Source organism: Rhamphochromis sp. 'chilingali', assembly GCF_963969265.1.
Source record: "Rhamphochromis sp. 'chilingali' genome assembly, chromosome: 20".
Lineage (NCBI taxonomy): Eukaryota > Metazoa > Chordata > Actinopteri > Cichliformes > Cichlidae > Rhamphochromis > Rhamphochromis sp. 'chilingali'.
The window spans coordinates 9,335,111-9,341,110 of NC_137947.1; the positions used below are offsets into that span (position 1 = coordinate 9,335,111).

At 39.2% G+C, this 6,000-nt stretch overlaps 1 long non-coding RNA gene across 1 annotated transcript in view; it reads right to left on the reverse strand.

Moving 5' to 3' along the window:
• Nucleotides 1-3,632, reverse strand: part of LOC308387840 — a 55,205-nt gene extending 51,573 nt beyond the window's left edge. Inside the window, exon 1 of the long non-coding RNA XR_013969999.1 lies at nucleotides 3,397-3,632. This is a non-coding gene — a long non-coding RNA (uncharacterized lncRNA). The remainder of the gene's footprint in view (nucleotides 1-3,396) is intronic.
• Between the last annotated feature and the right edge of the window lie 2,368 nt (nucleotides 3,633-6,000).

Here is a 6,000-nt window from a genome sequence, read left to right on the forward strand (position 1 = left end):
ACTGGCTTGCCCTTTGAGTAATATCCAATTTCTTTTCCTTGAGATACTCATTGCTTTGGTTTGCTTTTGCAATTGCTTTGGGTCATTATCCATTTGCAATGTGAAGTGCTTTCTGATCACTTTTCCAGCATTTTGCTGAATCTGAGCAGAGAGCATAGCCTTGTACACTTCACAACGCATCCCGCTGCATCTTTCAGCAGTCACATCATAAATACACACTTGTGACCCAGTTCCACAGGCAGCCATACATGCCCGTGCCATGACATTGCCTCCACCATGTTTGACAGATATTGTGGTATCCTTCAAAGTGATTTCTCTGCTTCTCCACACGTTTCACTCATCATTAGAAGAAATCATCTGTAAAAAGGATGTATTTTCAGATCTGTGCAGGTTCTTTTAGATGCTTTCTGGCAAAGTCTAATATGGCCTTCTTGTTCTTGAGTATAACCAGTAGTTTGCACCTTGTTGTATTTCCATTCATTTAGGTGTCTCTTGATTGAGGACACATCTGTATCAAGAACAGTCTTGATAGTGCTTTATGGCTGTTCCTGGCGTGTTTAGATGTTGTGAAGGGGCTTTTCTTAACCAAGGAAAGAATTCTGCAATCATCTCTTTAGGCCTCACATTGGAAGTTCCAGTGAACAGCTACTAAATAGAGCTTCAGCTCTTGGAAACAACTCCAGATGTTTTATTTGCTTAAAGGCCAAAAGTAGAGCTGTACAGACGCAAAATGACCAAAATTGTGTTATTGTTTAAATATTTGTGGATTTAAGTGTAGAAGGTAGAATGAGGCACTATAAAAATGGAAATTGTGGTTCCAAATTGTTCCCCCTCCTTGCTGACTTTACTTTACTTCACTTTACTTTACTTAAAATATGTATGAGGGTCAGGCCAACAGTGGAGACTTTGAGTAGGCTAGTGTGGCTGAGAACCTGGCACATCTCAGCATGGTGTGCAGTGTGTCATGGAAAAAAATGAGGAAACTGGACAAAAACTGAAAGGCAAAAGAAAAAGTAGCTAGCCGGAAAACCTACCTGCAGCAAATGAACAGTATATGTAAGTCATGCCCTTTTGAAACATGAAAAAAATACAGTCAGTGGTCATAATGGTCATTATGTATTGAGGAGGTCAGGAGAGCAGCACAACAGTGTTCACAGTCATCTATGAAACACAGAGGAGGTTCTGTCATGGTTTGGAGCATTTCAGCCAGTGGTGAGATGTTGTCAAATCATGAACACAAAAATGTGCCATCAGACTTTGATCCACATTGCAATACAATCTGGAAAGCATCTCATTGGTAAAGTCTTCATTTTTCCGCATGACAATGATCACAAACACAGTGCCAAAACAGTAAAAGCATACCTGGATAGAAAAACACATAATGAAACACCGTGAGTCATGGCTTGACCTCCTCAGAGCACGGACCTCAACATTATTGAAGCAGCATGAGAGAACAGAACAGCAGGCAGCCAACACTCAAAGAAAAGGTTTGAGGAATTCTCCAGGTTTTTTTGTCCTTTTTATAGGCTTGGATAACGATTCCTGAAGACTACTTAACTTACAACAGCGTTCAGGAAGTCTTGAAGAATAAAGGCGGTCATACTAAATACTGACTTTGAAGCTGATTCCAAACTCCGTTTTTGCCTCCAATACTGTATTTCTATTTATTTTTGCACATTCCAATAGATTTCTGCAGACATTTCCCAGTTCCTTAACAAAATATGAAGGCACGAGGGGTGGCTCAAGGCTATTGCACAGTACGGTACATACAGAATGATAATATTAGGTCTGTCCTGGCTTTTTTGAGACACGGTGGAACTTCTCAAATATTCCCAGCAGATTGAAAAGTAATAATGTGCCAATAAAATACATATTTTCACAGTATTTGCCTCTGTGGCTCTCAACAAAGAGGCAGCATTGCATGTAAACAGTTCCTGTTGTAACTGGGAATTTCCCAAGAGTTCTACCATAATTAATTCATCCGCTAACACCAAAACAACAACATTAATTAGAAGAGTGTGACTCTATTTGGAAGAAAAAGATTTAAGCACCATTTTAGCAAAATGTTATAATATTATGTTTTATTAATTTGTATTCACTCTAAATAGACACCAAAGAGGTGGTAAGAGTAAAACCGTCTCTTTGCCCACGGTCATAGTCTCTTTGACCGTGGGTACTCGTGGGACAAACTGGCCATTATCGCACAGGCATTGCACAGAGAACTTGCTTCCTTCTTCTTAACTACTTTCTAAAGCAAAAGCTCCCAGTGCACAGACAAAATTAGTTAGTTTGCAAATTAAGATTCATAGAGTGTTCACAGTGGCCACGGCTGAAAAGCAACTGCCAGAAAAATGGTGTGCTGGAGTCCAACATAAACAAACATATCAACTCTGAATGTGTAGCGTAGCAGAAACTAGAACTGGACTGCCTGACTGGATCTGTCGTCTCCATTTTCCAGAATACCTCAGATAAATGTGCGTCTTATGATGGTATAACTGAGGTGCTTTTAGGACAGAGACAGAAATAGCAGAAATAACCAAAGTCTTGGACAGCAAAATTACCTTCAATTTAAATCCAAACACTCGGTTTATTTTAGAATAGAGGGAATGTTACAGGCCTTCGATGGGGTCTGTTTTAAAACTGTTTTTTTAACAGAAAAGCAGAGACAGGAGACATCAGTTGCGTTCGGTCTGCAGGCTCTTCCTCGTCTGATTTATTAACAGAGTTTAACAACGTCCTTTTCTTTTCATTTAGACACACACATTTCGCTTTTAACAACACAAACATTCAATTAGGTCCATAGCTCAAACCCTTTTGGTTACCTTGCACTCTCACAAGAATAAACTTACAAAATAATCATTGTATATGAACGTCCTTATTTACAATAAATCTGTAACCAATTTTACTGCATTTCAGCATCAAAACATTTCTGTGCAGCACCACTAACACTGCAATTAACCCGCTTATGTCACCTTTATACTTTTCTTATACTTTAACAGATTCAAACAATATATTACATTTGTAACCAATAAACAAAAATATTCTTCCCTTGCTCACAAACAGTTCACAATCATCCACAAACAGTATACATCAGACTATTTACATTTGACACACAAGAACTGGGTAGGTCCCAATCAACTGTAACTTCCAATAATGCCAGGATAAAAGAAGTGTCTAAGAGCTCCATTTGTCACAAAATAAAACAGGCAATAAGACCAGCTGCCCATCCAGACCACGAGTGAAATGGCGGCTGCCACCACAAACGGCGGCATAGTTAGCTCTCCCCCAATCAGTGAAAACACACTCTCTCACAACATTTGCGGTCTTTAAACTAAGACAGAAAAAGGTTTCTTGCCTTTATATGTACATTGTGGTGAGCAAACTTGAACTACTGACCTGTTTTTTTAACAGAAAAGCAGAGACAGGAGACATCAGTTGCGTTCGGTCTGCAGGCTCTTCCTCGTCTGAGGCCGAGACGCGTTGCAACAGCCTATCGCACTCACCACTATCTCCCCCTTGTGGCAATGCCACGCAATTACATTGTCCATAACGCTAAATGAAAAGTGCAATACCACCATAAAATCAGGTCTTTTACATCAAAAACAATTCACAACAAAATTACAATTGTGACCATACACTTGGGGCGTCACAGGAACATGTCCTACATTGAGGCTTTTGAAGTGTTTCGGGAGATAAACACATTACTGTTCGTTACATAACTATGTAATTATAAAAGGCTGATTACGAAACAATACTGTGTTACTTTTTCACTCTTTCATCTCTTTGTGACTTTTCATTAAGGTTAAACACATAAAGAAGTCAATCGCACAACTGATTGTAATGAATGAGGCAGCACCACCGTGGGTATGTAGCCTGACACTAAGGAGTACATCAGTTTATGGCCTCCAGTTGATGTAAATCAGAACATTTGCATGACACAAGAACATATTTTTCGGGTGAGAACAGTGGAAACCCTTCAAGCAACACACCAACAGTGCAGCGCATAAATCTGTCTGAGAGGAGGTGAACTCTGGCTGACAAGTGACAGCCATATCATACATAAAACATCACATGTGAATAGAAAATAAATTCAGAGAAATCTTAGACATGTATTAGCCATCTTGAGTGTGTGATGCAACACACTCCTAATCCCAATCTTTCATTTCAAAATCTTGCAATATTAGATGGAAAGTCAAGAAAAAAAGCGCACGCCACTTCTTGAATGATCTTTCAGCTCTTCCCTATCCTTGGCGTCGCCCTCTGTTACACCCTGTCCTCGTTCACTCCATCCATGAAACGCCTCTGTGGTCTTTCTCTTTTCCTCCTTCCTGCCAGCTCCATAATCAAAATCCTTTGTCTGAGCCACAACATTCTTCTGATACGTATGATTAAAAAGTAAAAAGGTTTTTACCATATATCATTAGTCGACTGGGTGTGCGTTTTTCCTCAAAAACACAAGAGTCAACAAAGTTGAAGCCCTTAAGTGAAGCCTTGTGATGTAATGCAGCAGCTGACCGGAGGTAAATGAGCCTGTTCTCACCCTGCTGACATGGCTGGATCGTCTCCAGGTAGCGCGGCCTTGCACACAACTCCCTCTAACCAAACTCTGACAGAGACTGATGTCCCAACATTAAGCACCCTGCACCACTTTACATTTGACCATAACCTTGCTTTGTTTTCCCCCTTCAGTGATACGGCTTTATAGCGCCGTGCGTCTCGCACAGTGTCAAGAAAGATGGACGCGTCTCCTGCTTTCATATTCACTGGCTGTAGGTATTTTAGAAGTCGGCCCAAAGTAAACACTGCTCAATTCAACAGGGTATGGTCACATTTGTCAGCACTTCCTGTGTAATTACAATTGAGGCTTTGCAGCCAAATTGAGCATTAAGAAAATAAATGAGGCTGGTTTTGTTTCTGGTAAGCAAAAGCAAAGAGGAGATTTATTTTAAAGCATGGCAAACATTTGTGATTATTTAGCTTTTATATAAATTGCCTTATGATGATGTTGGTACACAGAGGGCATGAAAACAGTCATTTAAAGTAGGAAAGTGGAGAGGATCCTTAGAATTAATTTTGTATGGAGCAACAGTTATAGTGTCAGATCACATTTTAATTGGTATAATATAAAAATAATGGAACATAAAGTTTATCAAGCAAGCCCTTATCAACTTAAAATGGTATTTAGTGATGTAAACTGATACAACAGGAATGATAGTGAATCGTGAGACTAAATTAAAAAACAAAAGCACAAGGGTGTTAAACACTCAAAGGAATAAAAGTCTTATCTGCTGGAAATGAAATGATATTTAATTTAAATATAACTTTCTGTTTTAGGACAATTTGTGTATCACGTCTGTGACAAATTGAAATTTAAGTAGACTGCTGGGTTGGAACACATCATCCTGATAAGTCTGCATACTGGGAAAAAAACAGCCTCCATCATGTTCAGTATAGGGAGGCAATTTCTCCACAGAAAGCTTGTACAATATAAAAATAATCTCATTATTGCACGGTAGATTTTCATGTCAGTCAAGAAACTTGTACTGCTACAGTCCATTATAAGCACACAATTTCAGCACACCGAGTCTAGATGGATTTGCTCTAAGGTTACTTTCAAAGTCAAATTATAATTCTGGACCACGAGGGACGAAAGGTGATTAGGCAACAAGTTTGATCGAAAGTTTTCTTTCAAAACACCAAAGAATTTGAGAAATTTTAGCATCTTTTGACACTGATTTTTGTTCGGTTCAGTCACTGGAAAAAATAAATCCCTTTACAGTCACAATCTGATTGGTTGGATGGGTTAACTTCACATGATCATGTTTATTTTTCTTTGTTTACAATATTATAGGATTTAGAGGTCTTCACACAAACACTGGCTTTTTCCTTTCTAGCTTGTGACTCAGCCTGGTTTCACTGATAGTATCTCTCTGCAGCTGCTTATCTGAGGAGATAGAAACGCCACTAGTGTACTTGCACAATGTTGTCTCCATTCCTTTG